This window comes from Hemitrygon akajei, chromosome 12, assembly GCF_048418815.1.
Source record: "Hemitrygon akajei chromosome 12, sHemAka1.3, whole genome shotgun sequence".
In the NCBI taxonomy this organism is placed as follows: domain Eukaryota; kingdom Metazoa; phylum Chordata; class Chondrichthyes; order Myliobatiformes; family Dasyatidae; genus Hemitrygon; species Hemitrygon akajei.
Genome location: NC_133135.1, coordinates 78,948,778 through 78,971,063, shown reverse-complemented (window position 1 = coordinate 78,971,063; position 22,286 = coordinate 78,948,778). Strand labels below are relative to the sequence as shown.

At 44.3% G+C, this 22,286-nt stretch overlaps 1 protein-coding gene across 1 annotated transcript in view; it reads right to left on the bottom strand.

Moving 5' to 3' along the window:
• LOC140737249 (flavin-containing monooxygenase 5-like) overlaps positions 1-19,681 on the bottom strand; it is a 54,195-nt gene extending 34,514 nt beyond the window's left edge. Inside the window, exon 1 of the mRNA XM_073063579.1 lies at positions 19,554-19,681. The gene's annotated coding sequence lies outside the window, so the exon portion shown is untranslated. The remainder of the gene's footprint in view (positions 1-19,553) is intronic.
• Positions 19,682-22,286: the final 2,605 nt, after the last annotated feature.

The window sequence follows — 22,286 nt, the reverse complement described above, 5'->3', positions numbered from 1 at the left end:
CTGGTTGAAGCCTAATCTGTGCTGCATCTCAATAAATAAATATTACACAGCACAGCATGAACTCTTTTTAGGGTCGTTACACCAAGCTAATGGAAATGTTGGGCTCTTTTAGGTTTAAATTTTTGTTGAGTATTGTCTATGGTTGTTAAGTAATAATAATGGATAAAATGTGGGGTGTTCCTGTTACAACATGGTACACATTCTGCGTAACAACACTAACCACACCCCACCTCACCATATGGAGCAAAATCTCGGTTAAGTCTGCACAATGGCATTAGCTGTTCCCAATCAGAGTGTCTGTCAGAAATGTGTCTAATTATCACCTGTTTTTAAAATCATTGGACAAGAAGCATATCCTTCAGAAACACAAAGCCATCCAGGATAACAACACACACAAAATGCTGGTGGAACACAGCAGGCCAGGCAGCATCTATAGGGAGAAGCGCTGTCGACGTTTCGGGCCGAGACCCTTCATCATGACAGGATGACAGCTCTGGAAGTTGTGACCCAACCTTTGCTCTGACTGCGAGATCCAGCAGATCATGTTTACTAAGCCTCTAACCCTGGTCTTTCCCCATACCAGAAAAAAAAAGCATTTAAATTTGTTTTTCTGTTCTTATTCTAAATGCCTGTTTAACATGCTGTTTTAAACAATGCACTGCAATAGCCCTTCATATGACAATAAAATCCAGTCATCTTTATTTTTCTTTGTTCTATTCATTGACAATACATGCGCAATCTTAACTGTGAGATTCTATTTCCATAATGTTAAATCAGACTTTAGATCCAAGTTCCCTTGAAGATTGAGATTAACATAGGATTAGTGACAGTGGATGACTGATGGTCAGTAAAGAATCGATGGGCCAAAGGGCTTGTCTCTATGCCAACCTGGAGCAATCCCATTCCTCCAGTTATTTACTGGAACACTAACTGTCCACTCCCCCCCCCCCCCACCCCATAGATGCTGTTTGACGAGCTGAGTTCTTCCAGTGTTTAATTTATTGGTGCTCGAGTATCATTGGGGTCATAAACTGGAAACACAATAATATTCTAAGCAACAGCTGTTCATTCAGTGAAACAAAACATATTCCAAAGTGAAGGCATCAAAGCTATAATGTTAAACTTCTTCAGTAAAAGCAAACCTCTGCATGGGTGGCATCATTTTCCTCTGATGAAGATGGACATTTAGAATTCAGCTGAGCACAGCAATCTGGTTTACTGGCAGAAAGTCTCCATTGTGGTCTGGGCAAATAAATTTAGGATTCAACCTCCACTTAATCAAGAAAATTGACTTTACTTGCTTTACTAGACACTTTAGAATAGTTTTGGTGTTAGGCAACACTAGGTATGAAATTTAATAGGTGTGTGAGAGTAGGCTCCCAGTTCTGTCAATCACTGTGTTTTTAAATTTAAAATAAGAATCTAAGCCGTTATTTAAAAAAATCTCCCAATTGCTCTTCTTACTGGGTGAAATTTCAGCAATATTTTAGTTCTTTCGTATAATCAAACTTATTTATTTATAATTATAGGGAAAAAATGGCTCTCTGGTGGGAATTGAAGTTGATGTAACAAAGTTTAGCTTTGTGTATTCATTCTTAATAATGGCAAGTAAATAAAACATGGTTAACGCAACTGATGCAGACTTTTCTTTTGGAATTTGCATAAATAGTATGGTAGAATCTTCAGATTAGTTTATACCTCAGATTGCAATGAAAATTCTTGCTTGTGTGAAGCTTCTTAATTCCTTGCAGTTTTCCCTGGAAGTGAAAATTATGCCGAATCTATTGCAATTATTTCATCTTATTTATCTCTGAGAGATTGTAACTGACAAAAAAAAACTTCTGAGTCCACTGTTAATAATTGCTGGAATCCCACAATATTAAATAGTTCAACACGTTCAGTGTAAAACATTGAAGTACACTTAGCTTGATGGTCTATCAATATGTAATTTTCTCCCATTTATTTTATATATAGTTGGAGGGAGCACAAATTCTTAAACGTGTTACCATCAGAGGCACTTCCTGACAGATAGGCAGAGTGAGCTTATAATTACCCTGCTCTGCTGCCAAGTATTAACTTACATTGAGTCACTGTGCCACCAGCCGTGATGTCCACAGAGTAGGAAGGTCATGATGTTAATCATCACAGCCTGTAACTAATGCACTCTCTCAATCACATGTGGCTGAAGATACATTTGGCACAGGAGGAATGCCATCTAACTGACCCATCCCCATGCTGGCTGGTAAACTGTTGGAGGGAATCAATGAATCTGACAGATATTTGGATGAATGTCAAGTGCAGTGAGGATTTTAGAACTGGCAAATATTTTGGTGACAAGAAGGACGGGGTGTCCAGTGTTTGAAGGGTGCAATAAAGACAGGACTGGCAGCACATATTGGAGTCGGTTTGTGAAGAGCTGAGGAAGTGAAACAAGAGGGAACTGGCCCAGAGGAGTTCAGCTGAGATCAGCCGTGATCATATTGATTGATGGGGCTGACAGGCTTGAGGGGCCAGGTAGCTTAATCTATCTCCTAGTGTTTTTGTGCAGTCCGGCAGTGGGTAGGAAAGGGTGAAGCAGTCAGGCTTGAAATCAGAGTAAAGTCGAGATTGCAGGTTAGTGTGAACCATGGTGAAGGAGCCAGGTTGAAGATGCTATCACCTTACAGACCTCCCAGCTGTTGTATTCCAATGATCAAGCTATCCTGGAGTGTTCAACAACAGACAACCCCAAGCCAACCCGATCCAAGCTCCAAACTATGTTCCGGAGGGAAAGGTGTAAGGAGAGTGAAGTTATCCCATGTGCTTCATAGCTGGAAATTTCATTGGATGCACAAGTGTTCCTCACATTGGGAAATGTCTGTTCATATTTTTTTCAAGTGACACACTATAATCCTGGAAATGGACATCACTGTGTGTTGGTCAGAAGCAAAAAACAGCAATGACACTGATATACAACTGGATGCACCTGAATCATAATCAGAATCAGGTTTAATATTGTTGGCATATGTTGTGAAATTTGTTGTTTTCCAGCAGCAGTACAGAGCAATACATAATAAAAACCCTATACATTACAATAAGATATATATATAAATTAAATAAGTTAGGCAGAAAAGAGAGCAAAAATAGTGAGAAAGTGTTCAAAGGTTGGTTCAGAAATCTGATGGTGGAGGGGAAGAAACTGTTCCTAAAGCATTGAGTATGTGTCTTCAGGCTCTTGTACCTTCTCCCTGATGGTAGCAATGAGAAGAGGGCATGTCCTGGGTGATGTGAATCCATAACGATGGATGCTGCCTTTTTGAGGCATCGCCTTTTGAAGATTTTATTTATTTAGCGATACAGTGTGGAGTTGGCCCTTCTGGTCCTTTGAGCAACGCCGCCCCGATTTAACCCTAACCCAATCACAGGACAATTTGCAAATGACCAATTAACTGACCCGGTATGTCTTTGGATGGTGGGAGGCCACTGGAGCACTGGGGGGAAACACATGCATTCCATGCAGAGGACATACAGTCTCCTTACAGAGGATGCTGGGATTGAACTCCAAGCTCCCACGCCCCAAGCTGTAAATGCATCATGCTAACCACTATGCCCACATGGTGGCCTCTATGTCCTCACTGTTGTGGAGGCTAGGGCCCGTGATGGAGCTGCCTGTGTTTGCAACCTTCTGCAGTTTTTTTTTTGATTATGTGCAGTGGTCCCTGGATACCAGATGGTGATACAACCATTTATCTCCATTGTACACATGTAGAAACTTTTCTGGAGTCTTTGGTGACACAGCAAATCTCCTCAAACTCCTAATTTTCATGCCGTCTTTGTATTTGCATCAATAGATTAGGCTCAGGATAGACCTTCAGAAATGTTGGCACCCAGGAACTTGAAACTGCTCACCCTTTCCATTGCTGATCCCTCAATGAGGACCGGTGTGTGTTCCCTTGACGGCTCCTTCCTATAGTCCACAAACATTTCCTTGGTCTTACCGATGTTGAGTGTGAGGCTGTTGTTGCAACATCATTCAACCAGCTGATCTATGTCGAGCTGTGGGTTAAGCTGCCATCTTTTGAGGTGTGCTGGTGTTGATGGCCAGCAAGGAGGGGACGCTTCTTCTGATCTGCACTAACTGTGGTCTCCTGGTGAAGAAGTCAAGGATCCAGTTCCAGAGGGAGGTACAGAGGTCCAGGTTTTGAAGCGTGTTGACTAGTACTGAGGGCATAATGGTGTTGAATGCTGAGCTGTAATCAATAAATAGCAGCCTGACATAGGTATTGCTACGGTCCAGATGATGCAAGGCTGAGTGAAGCGCCAGTGAGAATGCATCCACTGTAGGTCTACCGCGGTGATGGGCAAATTGCAGTGGGTCCAGGTCCTTGCTTAGGCAGGAGTTGATTCTAGCCATGACCAACATTTCAAAGCACCTGATCACCATAGATGTGAGTGCTGCTGGGCAATTGTCATTGGGGCAGCTCACCCTGCTCTCCTTGGGCACTGGTATGATTGTTGCCCTTTTGAAACAGGTGGTGGGAACCTCCAACTGCAGCAGTGAGAGGCAGAAGATGCCCTTCAACTTTTCTGCCAGTAGGCTGGCACAGATTTTGAGTGCCTACAAGTTTTCACCTGCTTGAAAGATGTCCTGACGTTAGCCTCTGAGACAGAGGTCTCAGCGTGGCCAGATGCTGCAGGGATTTGCACAGTTTAGTTTTATTCTCTCCTTCAAAGCATGCACAAAAGGCATTGAGCTCATCTGGAAGTGAAGCATCACAGAATTTCATGCTGTTGGGTTTTGCCTTGTCGTAAGTAATGGTCTGCAAACGCTGCCAGAGCTGGCATGCATCCAATTCAGTCTCTAACTTCAATGGGAATTGTTTTACCTCTCTTAAAATAGCCTTCATATGGTGTACCTGGACCTCTTGTAGAGTTCTAGATCACTGGTCTTGATCACCACAGGTCTAGACCTCAGCAACTGCAAATCTGCTGTTTTTTTTTACTGAATTGAATTTAATTGACTTTATTACTTACACCTTTCATATACATGTAGTAAAAATCTTTACATTGCGTCTCTGTCTAAATGAGCAATGTGCGATTTATAGTAATTTATGATAAATATTATGTACAACAGGATAGTCAATATAACAGAAATACAGTTGCTGTGGTACCATTTTCTGGATGGTAGTAGCTGGTTGGGTGACTCAGGTCCCCAATGATCCTTAAGGCTCTTTCTACACGCCTGTCTTTGTGCGTGTCCTGAATCCATGGCTTTTGGTTTGGGTATGTCCGGTATGTTCTCGGAGGCACACACACATCCCCACAGGTTCTGATGAAGTTGGTGATAACTGTGGCGTAATCACTCAGAATCCAAGATGAATCACTGAATATTGTCTGGTCCTCTGAGTCGAAGCAGCCCTGCAATCGCTACTTTGCTTCCCTTCATCACTAGTGCTGTGGTCTTTAGCGTCAGCCTGGAAGCCAAGAGTAGAAGTACAGCCAGATAATCGGACTTGCCAATGTACAGGCATGTGATAGCACGGTAACTGCTCCTGATTGTGATAAAACAGTATTCAAGTGTGTTGGCTCCTCTGGTTCCACAGGTGATATGTTGGTGGTAGTTATTCAGAGACTTCTTCAAGTCGACCTGGTTGAAGTCCTCTGCAGCGACAGGGAAGGCATCAGGGTACACTGTTTCATGGCTGCTGATCATGGTGCTCAGCTCATCCACTGCAGGCCTGATGTTGGCCAGGGTGGAATATACACTGCTACCAGGATGACAGCAGAAAACTCACTCGGCAGATAAAATGAATGACACTTGGCTGCTAGAGGTTCCAGGTCTGGTAAGCAGGACTGAGATAGCACTGGGTCTGTACACCACAATGAGTTAAACATGAAGCACAATCCACCCTCTCTACCTTTAAGAGTCTCTCCAATCTGTGAGTGCAGTGAATGGTGAAGCCCTCGGGCTGCAGCACTGCGTCTGAAACAGTAGGAGTAAGCCATGTTTCCATGAGGCAAAGTACACAGCAGTCCCTGATGCCACTCAGTTCCTGCAATCGTGCTCTGAAGTCTTCAGTTTTAATTTCCAGAGCACGTACATTCATCAGCAAAATGCAAGGGGATGTGGGTCTTAATCCTCTGTGTGCCAATCTTACTTGCAGCCCAGTACGTTTCCTGCATTTCCTTTCTCTTAAAGGGAAACAGCACTCGTGACCTGAGTCGACAGTCCAGGGTCCATCAATTTTGAGGATTAACAGATTTTTTAAACAGTTGCTAACTGATGTACCCAAGGCTGTGAGTGTGAATTTTGTAACACCAACGGTTCTAAACAAAAGCCCTTATCTGCACTCATTGTCATATAGATATCACATTGTATATCATCTTTCATTTGTTTTACTGATGATAGGATACCAAGGATAATTAAAGTCACTAACGGTTATTTTTAAGTTGAAGATATGATCAATACATGTATTCACCATCCAACAAAGTGATTAAGTCAGTAAAAGAGAGATACTTATGTGGAAGTTGAATCCAAAAGAATAATGGGTAACAAATTCAAATAAGAGAAAATTTGCTGATGCTGGAAATCCATGCAACATACACAAAATGCTGGAGGAACTCAGCAGGCCAGGCAGCAGCGACAGTCTGGAGAAAAAAAGATGAGGGGTAGAGTTAAAAGGTGGGGGAGAGGAGGGAGAAACACGAGGTGATAGGTGACACTGGGAAGGGGTGGGGTGAAGTAAAGAGCTGGGAAGTTGATTGATGAAAGAGATACAGGGCGGGAGAAGTGGGAGTCTGATAGGACAGGACAGAAGGCCATGGAAAGAAAGGGGGGAGGAGAGATGGGCAGGCAGGGAGATAAGGTGAGAGAGGGAAAAGGGGATGAGGAATGGTGGGGGGGGGGGGGGGGAGGAGATGGTGCCATTACCGGAAATTGAAGAAATTGATGTTCATGCCATCAGGTTCGATTGCTTATAAAATACATAATCCTGAAGCTTCAAATGTTGAAACTACAGGTATTCACAAATGAAATCTTAACATAATACACTTGCTGCAGGGAAGATTTAGCTCCATTCTTCACAAGTAGTAGAATGACCTAAAAGATGCGGATTTTTTCCTGTGGTGTTAGATAATTATCCACAAGAAATCAGAGTGTGTGAACGCGGTCCAGTCTATCACACATACCAGCCGCCCCTCCACTGACTCAGACTACACCACCCACTCCCTCAGGAAAGCGGCTGACATGACTGAGGATCCCGGCCATTCTCTCTTGTCCCCTCTCCCGTCAGGCAGAAGGTACACAACCTTGAGATCACCTGCCATCAAACTCAAGGGCAGCTTCTATTTCATTCTTATCAGATTCTTGAAAAATACTGAAAGAACTCGATGGCCTAATCTGCCTCGTGGCGGCCCTTCCTTTGTACTTTATTTGTCGACCTGCAGTCTCTCTGTAACTATCACGATATTGTTCTCCTATTACTAACTGGATGTCGTGGTCTGTCGGCGTCGCTCACAGCGGTTTATCGCTGTCTTGGTACACGTGACAGTAATAAAACTATCCAATGGTTTTTTGATTTACTACTTTCAGGAGTTTTGTGGCAGATATCACTTTCTCCTTCTTGTTTTCACTGTCCAGTTTCACTTCCTCATTCTCTTGCAAAGCTTTAATCTCAGGCCAGTTTCTGTAGTTGGATTGCTTGCTGCGAAGAGTGCAAGTCCAATCCCAACACTGACCGAATGACCAGAGTTTGTCCGGTCCCAGTAGGTGGACACGGTCTGGACTGGTTCAGCCCCATTCGGTAGCCAGTCTGATCTGTGTCTGATCCTAGAATCAAATAACGTCCTAACAGTCCCTTCTGCCGAAGTTGCTCGGGCCAACCGTGATGCCTTCTTGACATCCTGAGCTAGTTTCCTTGATCTGTATTTAGCCCACATCTCTCCGAGTCTTTCCTGTCCACATGGCTGATCCTATCTGATAGCCAAGATTTGGATGGGTCAGCCCCGGGCGGGTGTGGGGGTTTTGGTCCAATGTGGTCTCCTCTGGACATCGGGAGTCTGACCTGATTAGGGCCGGTCTGCCTCGGACCTTGACTTGAATCACTTGTCAATAGGAGACGGTAGCAGGTTGCCGAGTCTCCGCTCCTGGTGGGACAACAGCTCACGACCTGAACTCTCCGAACGGCTGATCTGAACTAGTCCCACTTAACCTGCATCTGACCCCACATCCCGCTGATCCTTTCCTACCCATGACCTATCCAAATGTCTTTTAAATGTCTGATTCCCTCTAATAGCCAGATTTTGACCATTAGGACATTGACTGCTCATTTCAACGGATGCTGCCCGACCTGCTGAGTTCATCCAGCTTGTTTGTACGTGTTGATTTGACCACAGCACCTGCAGTGTACTTTGTGTTTAGGTCATTAGGTCAACCTCGGCAGGTGTGGAGATCATCGTCTGGGGAATCGGGAATCTGACCAGGTTAAGACTGGTCTGCCTCGGACCCCAACTTAATCATCGGTTAGTCAGAGGTACGGAGTCACCAGCTCTTGAGCAGGACAACAGCCCACGGCCTGGACTTCTCCGGCAGAATGAATGAAATTCAAATAGACCAGAGCGGCAGGAAACACTTCTTCCAAGACCGGGGGGTGGGGGGGGGCGAGGCACACCTTCGGTTATGGGTAATACAAAACAAAAACTCTGTAATTCTGTAATATGCTGTATTAGTTAAATTTCACCTTGGTGAAAATTCCCAGAAGGATGGGGGTGTTATGAGTGATGAATAGATCTGATGGACAATGGGGTGCAGAGTTACCCATTCTCCCCCCCCAGAACTACGAACCATTACTGTTGCTATGCTGCTCATGAGAGAGAGAGATGGAAAACATGCAAGAACATCTGCTACAGATAAGAGAGGGGAGAGAGACTGTTGATTTACTGTATTATGACTTCTGCAAGGGTTATTTATCTTCTACTATTTTTGCTCATTAACATTTCTCAGTGGACTGCAGGAGTGGGCTGGTTTGATGGACCCAGTCATTCAAAATTGATTGATAGCTGACACCCGTTAGTGGAGATAAAAAGACAGGTCTGGAGAGACACCCTTCAGACACACCAGAGGACCCTGACTGAGGGTTGTGAACCCACAAGGGAGGTGGGGGCATCGGAGACCGAACCAGGAGATCGGTCAGTTAAACTCACAGTGTTACAGCAGGGCCGGTGGGGGCTTGTGTGTGTGTCCACTCATGCCAGAGTGACGAGTCCACCACAGAAGAACGGTCTAGCTGAATGACAGAGGGGTCATAATTGAATGGCCACAACGACACGACAGATCAAGAAAGGAGTAAAAGGTTTGCCTGCCGCAACAGTTGCTGTTACATCTCGCTCGCTCTCTCTCTCTCTCTCCAACGATTACAACACAACAACCATAACTACCTCAGCACGAATGAACTGAACTGAACTTTATACTTTTCTATGACAATTCATTTACCCCTAAACATCGATAGAGCTTGTTTATTATTGCTTATTATTATTCCTACACTTTTAGGTTTATTATTGCTAACTTGTGTTATATATATATTTTCATTATTGGTATTGTTTTGCCTATTTTACTAATAAACACCTTTGAATACAGTACCAGCAGACTCCAATGGATTCTTCTTTCTCTGCTGGTTAGACACCCAGTTACGGGGTATATAACAAATTGGGGGCTCGTCTGGGATTTGAGTACAAAATTGTGGGGGGGGGGAGGGGCAGTGAATCGGGATAAAAGTCCCTTATCTGATCTGGTTGTGTGGATAACCAGATGGCACACCAGCAGAGATGGAAATAGACAAATTTTTAAAAGATCCGACTTCGGGGGAATTGGAGGATGCCAGGAAGGTGGAATTGGTGAGTGTTGCGAAACGATTAAATCTCTCGGCGGTGAAATCGTTGATGAGAAAGTTGGATATACAGAGAGCAATAGCTATGCATTATGTTACCGAGGGTGTGTTCACGCCGGATGTATTGGACCTGTTCCCTGAGAGGAAACCAGCCGAGGGAGAGGTTCAGCTACAGATAGAAAAATTAAGATTGGCTGAGGAGAAGGAGAAAAGGGAGCATGAGCTCCGGATAAAGGAGATGGAGGCTGAAAGGAAGAGAGAGGAGGCTGAAAGGGAGAAGGAAGAGGCTGCAAGGCAGAAGGAAGAAGCTGATAAGCAGAGGGAGGAAAGGGAGAAAGAGAGGCAGCATGAGCTGGAAATAGAGAAATTAAGGGTACAGCAGGGAAGAGACCGGGCAGCAGACCCAAATGAGGGGTTCAAGATTGGTCGGGAGATCCAGTTGGTACCTCCATTCGAGGAGATGGATGTCGATAAGTTCTTCCTCCATTTTGAGAAAGTGGCTGTGAATCAGAACTGGCCTAAGGGGAAATGGGCTGTTCTGTTGCAGAGCGTACTTAGGGGGAAGGCTCAGCAAGCGTATTTGGCATTGTCCATGGATGAGTCTAGGGATTATAAGGAAGTAAAAAGGGCTGTATTGAGGAGTTACGAGTTCATGCCAGAGGCATACCGGCTGAAGTTCCAGAACTGGAGAAAGCTATGGAACCACACATATTTAGAGTTTGCCCATGAGATGCAAATGTATTGTGAGCATTGGTGAGCCTCAAAAGGGGTTGTTGGAGATTATGATAAACTGTTACAGTTAATACTGATAGAGCAGTTCAAAGGTTGTATCCCTGAGAGTATGAAGACGTACTTGGATAAGAAGGAGACGGAGACTCTGTCTGCGACTGCCAAGTTAGCAGACGAGTACGCCTTAACCCACAAGTCAAAGTTTTCCTCAAATAAGAGCTACCAGAAAGGCAGTAGGGATGATAGAGAAAGTCCACCATCTAAGGCAGAGAATAAGCTGGGAGCTAGTGGGGAAGGTAAGGAGGAGGAAAAACAGGCTGGCAGGAAGGTTCCTAGCTTTACATGTTATAATTGTGGGAAAGCTGGTCATTTAGCTGGTCATATATGCTTTGCTCCAAAGAAGGAGACTGGAAAAGGGAAAACAGAAATCCCTACTGGTTGCATTGAGTCGGTCAGCAGATCGATGAGGAAGGCAAAGGTAGATAGAGCACAAGAGGGGCGTGAGAAGTTTATCTCGGAAGGGACAGTGTCTGTGAAGGAGGGTGAAACCCCAGTTCCAGTGCGGATCTGGAGGGATACTGGGGCTGATCAGTCATTGATTCTAAAGAAGGTGCTGGATTTTGGTCCGGAGACTGAGACTGGGGAGGTTGTGTTAAGAGGTATCGGGAAAGGGACCGAGGCCGTACCTTTGCACAGGATGTTTCTGAAATGTGATCTGGTATCTGGACCAGTCGAAATAGGGGTGCAGTCGAAACTACCGATGGACGGCGTGGACGTCCTACTTGGTAACGATTTGGCAGGTGGTGACGTGTATTCAGCAGTGAAGCTGACAAGTAAGCCTGTGAGTGCTGAGGACCCGCCTATAGATTCCAAGATTTATCCCGCATGCGCAATCACTCGCAGCATGTTTAGAAAGGCGGCTGAGAAAGGAGACAGTTTAAATGAGTCCAGTGTTGATTTAGCAGAGACATTTTTGCTGACATTGTATAAAAAGGGGTTACCGGATGTGAAGGAAAAGGATAATGGATCTAAGGAGAGTAAAAGAGAGGAGGTAGATCTATCATTAGCAAGGAGGGACTTTATAAAAGAACAGAGTCGGGATGAGGAGTTTGTGGTGTTGAAAGAATCAGCTCTTTCTGAAGTAGAGATTGATAAAGAACCAGAGGGATACTATTTGAAGGAGGGAGTGTTACTGAAGAAGTGGAGGCCGACCATGGTGCCAGTCAATGAGGACTGGGCAGTGGTACACCAGATGGTGGTTCCGAAGGTCTATCGGGACGAAATTTTGGACTTGGCTCACAAGGGACCTCTAGGTGGACATTTGGGAGTAAGGAAGACAGTAGATAGGGTTATGAAAGATTTTTACTGGCCAAGTATGAGGAAGGATATTGTTGACTATTGTAAAAGGTGCCATGCTTGTCAGGTGGTAGGAAAGCCAAATCAGGTTATCCCGAAGGCACCTCTCAGATTGATACCCGCGTTTGGGGAGCCTTTTTCCCGCATCATCGTGGATTTTGTGGGTCCTTTGCTCAGAACTGCGAGTGGGCGGCAGTACGTCATGACCCTGATGTGTGCTGCTACTCGATTCCCGGAGGCTGTGCCCCTGGGGAACATTAGGGCTCCTGCGGTGGTAAAGGCACTCATTAAATTTTTCACTTTGGTAGGGTTACCTAGAGAAATACAGTCAGATCAGGGGAGTACCTTTACGTCCCGTGCATTTCAGCAAATGTTGACACAGATGGGAGTTAAACAAATTCTAGCCTCTGTATACCTCAAAGAGCATTGGAAAGATTCCACGCAACTTTAAAGACCATGATTAAAACTTACTGTCAGGAAAACACTCGAGACTGGGATGATGCATTACCACTTCCGTTATTTGCAATGAGGGACACGGTTCAGGAATCTCTGGGGTTCAGTCCATTTGAGCTCATTTTTGGTCACAGGCCCAGAGGACCTTTAACCTTACTCAAAGTAAAATGGTCTAGTCCGAATGTGCAAGTCAATGTGATTGACTATGTTTTGAGGTTCCGTGAAAGTCTCCATAAGGTTTGCGAGTTGGCAAAGCAAAATCTTAAAGACTCCCAGACTAAAATGAAACAATGGTATGATAAACGAGCCCGAGAACAAGAATTTCAAGTGGGCAATAAGGTTTTGGTCCTGTTCTCTGTAGTTACCAACCCCCTACAGGCAAGATTTCAGGGGCCGTACAAAGTGATTAAGAAAATAGATTCACTGAATTATGTGATTGAAACACCTGATAGACGAAAGCCGAGCCAGTTGGTTCATGTTAACATGCTCAAAGGTTATCATGACGCGACCCCCACGGTGGTCGGTGTTGTCGTGAAGACCGATGAGGCAGAAAGGATTGATAAGGAGGGGCCTGAGCGTTTTGAAAAGATAAGCATAGTACCCACCCAACTAGAGAACTCTGTTATTTTAGCCAATTTTGCCGATAAAGTCAGTCATTTAGACCCTGAACAAAGAGAGCAGCTGACACAGCTAATTAACCGGCATGCAGGTTTATGCCCAGATGTTCCCAGGAGATGCAAAGTAACAGAGCATGATGTTATTGTTACCTCGGCCCAGCCGATTAAACAATCCCCTTATCGGATGAATTTGGAAAAGAGCAAGCTAGTGGAGAAAGAAATTGAGCATATGCTAGCTGCTGGTATTAATCGAGAATCTTACTCCGCATGGGCATCTCCATGCGTGGTTGTACTGAAGCCGGACGGTAGTATAAGATTCTGTACAGATTACAGAAAGGTGAATGCCATCACACAAACAGATGCTTATCCTATCCCTAGGGTGGAGGATTGTATTGATAAAATGGGTATAGCGAGATACATCACTAAGATTGACCTGCTAAAGGGATACTGGTGTGTTCCTTTAACTGACAGGGCTCGAGAAATTTCAGGCTTCGTCACCCCATCCAGGTTCTACGAATACAATGTCTTGCCGTTTGGAATGAAAAATGCTCCAGGGACATTTCAGAGGATGATTGACGCCGTGATTAAAGGGTTAACAAACACAAAGGCTTATATTGACGATGTAGTAGTTTGGAGTGACACTTGGGATGAGCACATTGAGGCTGTAGAAAAACTGTTTAAAAGAATGTCTGCAACCCATCTCACAGTGAACCTCGCAAAGAGTGAATTTGGTCATGCCACGATCACATACCTGGGGTATGTGGTAGGACAGGGGCAGTTGGCTCCTGTGCAGGTTAAAGTACAGGCTATTTCCGAGGTTCCTGTCCCAACAAATAAGAGGGCACTGAGAAGGTTTTTGGGCATGGTGGGGTACTATCGAAAATGTTGTAAGAACTTTGCGGATATTGCCCTCCCACTTACAAAACTCCTACTGAAGGAGGAAAAATTTGAGTGGAGCAGTCCTTGTCAGAAAGCTTTTGAGAGGTTGAAAACCATACTGTGCCATCACCCTGTGTTAAAAGCACCTGACCTTTTGAAACCCTTCTCCCTGGCAACTGATGCAAGTGATGAGGCTGCAGGGGCAGTCCTATTGCAGAAAGTATTGGAGTATAAAGTTGCATTGTTTGCTGTGTAACCAAAACTATGTAGTCAGCTTTGTGTTTGCTATTTGCTATGTATGTACCCAATTTAGTAGGAGAATGAAATCTCTGTTTTGTCTCTGTACTATTGAACACATCAGTAACTTAAGAATGTAGCCAAATAAGAAGATAATGGTGTGTTAATGAGAGGCTAGCTAAGAGATAACTGTGGCCAGGGATGAGGTAACACGTGGCCCAAAAAGTAGATTAGAACATGATTAAGTTAATGGGTAGAAACAATAGTGGGAAGTCGGGAGCTGATGTACTGGTGATACGCAACTGTAGACCGATTGGATATGCTAATGCAACTAGACCAGGAGATTGCTATAAAAATGCTATGCACAAGGATGGGGGGGGGGGGGCAATCAGCAACTAGCTCACTGACTGTCTCAGCTTTGATTTGCAAATTAAAGTTTAACACTTCTTGAAGAATCTTCTGCGTCTCCTGGTTGTTTGTGGGGCACAAGAAACCATGACAGAAATTGGCGTAGTCGGCAGGATCGGAACGAGACCCGCGGAAAAGAAACGGCAGATTGGGGACGCTTCCCAGTCCTCTAGGGAACCCCACAAGGCTAACAGAATTAAGGGTGCACCCAAACAAAAGGTAAGCACTTTTTGCCACAATTTGGACTAAGAATTCTGTTGGTTTTGGGGAGGTCTTGGAGTCTCAGAAGTGTGGAACCACTGCCGAAGGGTCTCTCCGGTCCAAAGAATCTGGCAGAATTGGGGGTTAACAGGAGGCTTGGAGGATTGATCAAGAACACTGCAGTGAGGGTAAGTACAAATAAGTTAATAAGAAGTTAAGTGAAGAAAAATTCCACGTGGTGTTGGTAAGTCCCTGTGGATACCGCTTCGTATGAAACGAAGGTCTGAATGGGCAGGGAAAGGAAAAATAGAGAAAATCCTCGTGGATACCGCCTTAAGAGATAAGGGTCTGAATAGACGAGGTGCAAAGAGAAAGTTCTGTGGATCCCGCTCTAAGTAGAGGTCTGTACGAGCAGAACAGAATAGGAAACAAGGACAGTCCAATATATAGTTTAAAGCACTGGTAGATAGACTATAGACTAGGCATAGAATTAGAGTAAATAATATTATCCAGTAAATGAAGTGTGAATCTCTGAAATACCTTAAAAAAAGAGAACAACATGACAGGTAAAGGAACGGCAGTAGAGATTCTGAGCAAAAAAATCCCGGTAAATAAATATGAGATCACAAAAACTTCAGAAAATGGGAAAAAAGAACCAAAAACCTGGTCACAAAATGGCCAAGAGAAGGAACGTTTGATGTAAGCTTGTGCGAAGAAATGGAGGCACTAATTAAAAATTACAAACCAAAAGATAAATCTAAGAACAGAGGGCAAAAAAGAGAATGAGAAATGGAAGTGCTAAAACTCTTCAGAACGGAGGGAGAAAGGCTGAGGAGGACAGGTAGAATATTGATTACAAGCGAGGAAGACACTAAGGTGCTGGAGAAACAGCCTGTTAGAGAGAGAGGAAGGTATAGTGAGAAGCTGGCTTCAGCTCCGTACCTGGATATGAAAGAAACAGAAAAACCCCCTCCCTATAATGTGGAAGGAACCCCAAAGCAGTGCCCCCTGCTGACGGGAACAGTGAACATGCAGGGAGAAGTACAAGTTTGGGATAATGAGGAGGAAAAAAAAAACAATACGAGAAGGAAAAAGCGGCGATATGGAAGGAGATACAGGCAGAAAGGATAAAGATGGAACAGGTAAAGAGAGAAATGGAAGAAGGGATTGAACGGATGAAATACTTGAGAGAGGAAAAGGAGTATGAGGAGTATCGGTTATACCATAGAAATCAACAGACTAGAAAAGAAAGTGGCTCATCAGGGCAGGAAGATGAGGCATTCAAGAGGAAGTGGAAAAAAGATAGCAGACGAGAGTCTTGGAGAAACACAAGAGAGAAGGGAATCAAGCACGAGTAAGGATCATGAGGAGTCCCTGCCACAGGTGTACAGACACGGACAGGAAGAAAGAGATGGTGACTCATTGGAGGAGCAAGAGTTAAGTGGAGAGAGAGAGGATGCGAGAATTTGTGGGGAAGAGGTAGGAGGCAGAAGCCTAGAAGAGCAGAAGGAGGCGGTAGGGAAGTGACTTGCGGAAGTAGAGAGAGAGCTAGATAAGTTACTGAGAGGGGATTGCCAGAGGAGATGTGAAAAATACTCCAGGGGCCAACCAAGTATTGAATCAGGACAGAAAGGAAGGACTCCACAGGGAGACTGAGGGAAGAAGAGGACCCCAGAGACATTTGTGTGGGAGGCAGTAAAGACATACCCTGAGACAGATGGGGAGTCAGGCGAGGAGGAGAGCCAGGGCAGGTGGGAAGAAGGAGGAAGAATGATGCCGTTGTTAGTTAAAGGATCAGGACAAGTGCAGTATATCCCTTGGGGATCCCAGGACCTAGAAGGGCTGAAAAACACTCTGCCCAATCTACATGAAGGAGCAGGGAAATGGATTAGAGCCTTTGAAGAAGAAACGGCGGGACGATTATTGGCTATGGGAGATTTGAAGGCACTATTGATAAGGTTGATGGGAACCTCCAAATTTAATGAACTAATGGAAATGGCTGGCATAGTAAACTCGAACGACCCAAGAACTGATGGAGACGGGTTTGACAGAGTGAGGCAGAGGGTATGGCAGGCCCTCAGGAAGCTTTATCCACCCAAAGTGGACCCCAAAGCCTTAAAAGGGGATCCCCTGGGAGACACTGAAAACCCAGCAGCCTACGTAGAAAACCAGTTGAAAAGGTGGAGACTGGAGAATGAGCAAGAGGTGGAGAATAGCTTATTTATGACCTCACTGTTCCGACATAGCATTTTGGATGCAATGCCTCCACAAGTAAAATCCAAACTGGAAGAAGTGGTTGGGCTGACGTCAAAGACCCCACAAGAATTTAGAGACCACGTAGTCCATGCGGTTGAGAAATACCGGAAAGACAAATGAAGGTTGGCTGAGCAGCAGGAAGAGGTGCAAAGGAAGTTAATACAAATGCAGCTTGAAGAACTCAGAAAGAAGGAAAAAGAGAAAAGCAAAAAGATGCTGCCAGCAACCACCAGTTCGAGTACAGCCATCGAACTGGCTGAAGCACTGCTATATGGAGGAACCGATCATACTGTAAGACAAGGGCCGGAAAACCCCATGCCAATAATCAACGTCTTTGGAGGAGCATTCCCACAAATGCCCTATCAGGAACAGACTAAATTCAAACAGCCCAGACAGGACTGGAAGTCCCAAGGAGGGGGACAGAGGAGTTATGGGCAAAGGGGACCAGTGAGGAAACAGGGGGAAAGAGAGGTAGAGGGATTGTGCTGGGAATGTAATCAGCCAGGTCACATGAGAAGAGATTGTCAGTTTATACCATGGCCTGTCACATACCAGCAGGAACCGATAAGAAGGGAACTAAAGTTTAGCCAAGGACCAGCCCCCACAGGCCCAAGCGGACCTGTGAACCCCTATGCGAGGTATTAGGGGTGCCCCGAGAACTCGAGTGGGAAGGGACATTACCCAATGATAACAAGGGAGGCAGACGAGGAACCCATTGTTCAGGTTATGTTAGAAGGGCAACTGATACCAATGTTGATAGATACTGGAGCCACGTAAACTTGTGTACAGCCACAGTATGCTCTTCACCTTCCCATTTCAGGAAAGTTTATTAAGACGGTAGGGTTCTCAGGGAAAACACAGTTGACACAGTGCACTGTTCCAGTGTAGTTGAGAATGGGAAATAAAGGAATTGTTTTGCCGGTGCTAGTATTTAAAGGAACTCCGATTAATTTGTTAGGCAGCCTTGCCTTATTGAAACTGGAATTAAAATTAGAATGCACCAGAAATGGGCTGAGTGTGGAAAGAGCAGGGGCTCAATTGATAGTGCGAGAAGACAAGAAGGCTAATGTCTTTTGGATAGGAGACATAGCAGATCAGATTCAGGAAACCTGGGAAAAATGGAAAAACGGCGTGCAGTCTATATTACCCAGGGCTGTAATGCCCAAATCTGAGCTACATTGTACAGTGATTTTTGACGAGACTCAGAACAGGGAGTTAGAGGAGAGATGGCACCTGGAGGCATGTACCCAACAGCACTGCAAGGGGCAGCTTTACAAGTTAAGTGGAACACCTTTTTAGAAAAATGGTACAGGATACCGGAGGCTGCGCCCCACGTAACGTTGTTGGTAAACAAGGGATATCAGTCTAAAGACTTAGGACCCTTAGTTAAGAATGCTGAAACCGTAACAGTGTGGAGGAAAATCACGCCAGAGGTGTGGATATCAGAAGACAACAATTGCATTAAAATAATGGTAAGTGTAGATTCGTTTACTAAGGCAATGTATAAGTTGAAAAGTCTAAGAAAGGAAGTTAAACAGAATGCAGGGTCCGGACATCAGTTATTTGACTGGTTAGAAAGTAGACTCGGAGGATGGGGAGCATGGCTGACTAAAATGGCAATAACTCTCAGTATTGGATTGTTGAGCTGTGCGCTTGTGCTGTGCTGTTCCTTGTCTCAAGTCTCTTGTAGTGCGTGCTGCAACCAAACAATTTCCGATGCTCGTGGCAATTACTGAAGCAAGCTTAGTGGAGAAAGAAACACCGAAAATGTATCGTTACAGCCTACAACACCTGCAGGATGAACAAGAGCAAAATGACAGTGTGGGAGTAGATTGTAAGGGCTTATGAGTTTTTTACCCTGTCTCAGGTACAAAGGGACAGGTTTTTGGCTCACAGTGTTACAGCAGGGCCGGTGGGGACTTGTATGTGTGTCCACTCATGCCAGAGTGACGAGTCCACCACAGAAGAACGGTCTAGCTGAATGACAGAGGGGTCATAATTGAATGGCCACAACGACACGACAGATCAAGAAAGGAGTAAAAGGTTTGCCTGCCGCAACAGTTGCTGTTACATCTCGCTCGCTCTCTCTCTCTCTCTCTCTCTCTCTCTCTCTCTCTCTCTCTCTCTCCAACGATTACAACACAACAACCATAACTACCTCAGCACGAATGAACTGAACTGAACTTTATACTTTTCTATGACAATTCATTTACCCCTAGACATTGATAGAGCTTGTTTATTATTGCTTATTATTATTCCTACACTTTTAGGTTTATTATTGCTAACTTGTGTTATATATATATTTTCATTATCGGTATTGTTTTGCCTATTTTACTAATAAACACCTTTGAATACAGTACCACCAGACTCCAACGGATTCTTCTTTCTCTGCTGGTCAGACACCCAGTTACGGGGTATGTAGCATCCAGGACTTTTGAAATTTCTGAGTTAGAGAAAGTAGAGCAGGGGTGTCTAAAACAAATGGCGGTCGCATTCCAAAACAGGTTGAAAACAACGTTCGGGTCAACTTCACCATTCCGTCTGACCAACTCACCCGTTGAATAACCTCGGCTGCCGGCGGAACTCATTCCAAGGACGACCCGACGTCGCTCTCTCTGCGCAATGTGTGAAGCTGCAGCGAATCCGATCTGATCCTTGCTTCGCCACTGTCTGTCTGTTCGGTTGTACGTTCACCCTCTAATGCGGGCTAGCTCCCAAGTGCGTACGGGTTGGTACATTCACTGGTGTGTATGTGAGGCAAAATCAGTGGGTGGAATTGATGAAATCGTTGTAAAGATAAAATTGTATTAGAGGCAACAACTCAGTCGTCCGTTTCAACTACTGATTTGCCTTATTATTGAATTAAACGTCTATTTTTAAATTATAAGGGAAAAAACTGCCTTTTCCAAATGCTACCCAACCTCCTTTCCGATCTACTGGTCACCAATTTGTGTTGAGCTACTAACACAGTATTTTTTGTTGTTTGACATTGGAGACACTTTCTTTTCCAACTGACTTACATTTAAAATTCTGTTCTCTGGTTAACAAATTCTGAAATGTACAAGATCATACTACAGTGAAAATTAAAAGTTCAAATAATAAAATGTACTGTAAGTTGAACTTTGTTTAACTCTCAATGCATAATCTTGTGTATTTCAGAATATAAATTGTTTTAGAGTAGGCATAACTGGTCTATCCTAACCAAAGGTGAGCACAATGCGTAATCTTATTTATCTGTATTTGCCCATTTCCCTCTAAAATTTGATTGTCCGTGTAAATTTTATTACTGTATCTGCCTTAATGACTTCCTCTGTCAGCTCATTCTATACACTAACCACTCTCTAAGTGAAAATTACTTTACCCCTCAGGTCCCTTTAAAAATTTCCTCTCTCACTTAAACCTATGCCCTCTAGGGTTTGATTTCCCAACCCTGGGAATGAGAATCTCTGCATAAATTACTATTTCCTTACCTAGTAATTTCTCATCCTTTACCTCCCGTTGTTCTATTTTCTGGAGCACGCCTGACCACATTCTTCCCGTCTGTTTCTCTGCTGCCTGTTCTGATCTATGTAAACTCAGCACTGTACTACATTTGCTGTGTTTTTCCCAGCTGATAACACACAAATTGTCCCCAGCGTAGACATCAGTAATAGAATCAGCAGAGGCTGAGGGGAGATCTGATAGATGTTTATAAGGTTATGAGAGGCATAGATTTAGCAGACAAACAATGTCTTTTTCCAAGGGTTGAAATATCTAATTCAAAGGGGGCAATTTTAAAGGAGGTGCCGGGGATAAATTTTTTTTACACGGAGGTGGGTGCCTGGAGTGTGCTTCCTGGGGGGGGGGTGTGTGTGGTAGAGGTAGAAACAGAGTCTTTTAAGAGACACTTAGATAGGCACAAGGATGTGAGGAACATGGAAGGATACGGACATTGTGTAGGCAGAGGGGATTTGTTAGGTTGCCAATTTGATTACTAATTTACTTGGATTACAACACTGTGGGCTGCAGGGCCTGTTCCTGAGCTGTACTCTTCACTATTCTATGTAGAATCTGAGGGGAGTTGGTGGGAATGTGAAGAGAATAATCTCAGATTGTAGGTTGAGCTTTGGAGAGCTGAGCAGTCTGTATCCATGCTGTGTGACCCAATAGCAGCATGGTGTCTCATTGTGCACACAAGCTTGTGTCAGCTGCTAATTCTTATATTAAATTCCAAAGTCCAAATTCCTCCAACAGCTATCACCAGGCAACATTTATCAAGTCAGGTCACTTTTTATTGTCATTTCAACCATAACTGCTGGTACAGTACACAGTAAAAACAAGATATGGTTTTTCAGGACCATGGTGCTACATGAAACAGTAGAAAAACTACACTGAACTACCTAAAACAACACAAAAAAAAACTATACTAGACTACAGACCTACCCAGGACTGCATAAAGTGCACAAAACAGTGTAGGCATTACAATAAATAATAAACAAGACATTAGGCACAGTAGAGGGCAGAAAGCTGGTGTCAGTCCAGGCGCTGGGTGTTGAGGAGTCTGATGGTTTGGGGGAGGAAACCTTTGGTGCCTTTGGTGCTTTGGTGCCTTTTCCCAGACGGCAAGAGGGAGAAGAGTTTGTATGAGGGGTGCGTGGGGTCCTTCGTAATGCTGTTTGCTTTGCGGATGCGGCATGTGGTGTAAATGTCTGTAATGGTGGGAAGAGAGACCACGATGATCTTCTCAGCTGACCTCACTATCTGCTGCAGGGTCTTGCGAACCGAGATGGTGCAATTCCCAAACCAGGCAATGATGCAGCTGCTCAGGATGCTCTCAATATAACCCCTGTAGAATGTGATGAGGATGGGGGGTGGGAGATGGACTTTCCTCAGCCTTCGCAGAAAGTAGAGATGCTGTTGGGCGTTCTTTGCTCTGGAGCTGGTGTTGAGGGACCAGGTGAGATATATAAAATGATTTGAAAGTTTAGGACTTGTATTTTCTCTTTGGTAAGCAATGACATAACAAAATACTTCAGACAGTGGCTCCATGTGCTGGGTAAAGTCAGAAGTCAGGAGGCATTGTTAATTATCTGCTTAATTACAATACATTACTACAGTTGCCCTTTGTTTGGTCTACTGAAGTGATTTACTCACCTGTTGCTGAAATCTACAGTACCTTCAAAGTTTTCAAATTAGAGTGTTGTGGGCTGAAGTGACTCCTAGCATTAATTTTAAGAGCCTTCACAATCATCCAATATTTCTGAGTTATAGTAAATCATACACTACTCAACTGAAAAGAGGTTGTATC